Here is a 916-nt window from a genome sequence, read left to right on the forward strand (position 1 = left end):
TAAAATAAATAAAATAAATAAAATAAATAAAATAAATAAAATAAATAAAATAAATAAAATAAATAAAATGGATAAAATAAATAAAATAAATAAAATAAATAAAATAAATAAAATAAATAAAATAAATAAAATAAATAAAATAAATGAAATAAATAAAATAAATAAAATAAATAAAATAAATAAAATAAATAAAATATATTAATTTTATTTATTTATTTATTTGTTATATAAACTATATTAAAAAACAAACAAAAAAAGGAAGAGATAGACAAAAGAGAGACAAAAAAAACAAAAAAAGTAAAAATAAATTAAGAAAATAATAACGATAATAATAGTAAATAAAAATAAATAAATAAATAAATAAATAAAAATAAATAAACAACAACTTTATTTATTTATTTATTTATTTATTTATTTATTTATTTATTTATTAAAATAAATAGACATTGATGGTGATATGATAGGCCTCTGTCTCTGTTGTTTCTTTTGTAATATAATTAACATAAACAAAAAAAACAAAAAACAAAACAAAAACAAAAACATTATTTAAATAAATAAATAAATAAATAAATAAATAAATAAATAAATAAATAAATAAATAAATAAATAGAGACCTTGATGGTGACATGATAGGCCTCTGGCTCTGTTGGTTCTTCTTTAATACAATAACAAAAAAAGCAAAAAAACAGATAAAAAAACGAAACAAGAAAAAAACAAAAAACAAAAAAACAAAAACAAAAAACAAAAACATTTATTTATTTATTTATTTATTAAAATAAATAAATAAATAAATAAATAGAGACCTTGATGGTGACATGATATGCCTCTGCTTCTGTTGGTTCTTCAGTAATAGCATTAAATAATTTATTTGCGTCTCTTAATATTTTCGGTTTTAAAACGTAGCCGCTTGATGCTC

This window comes from Eimeria mitis, genomic scaffold (assembly GCF_000499745.2).
Source record: "Eimeria mitis Houghton genomic scaffold, Emh_scaff2895, whole genome shotgun sequence".
NCBI lineage: Eukaryota > Apicomplexa > Conoidasida > Eucoccidiorida > Eimeriidae > Eimeria > Eimeria mitis.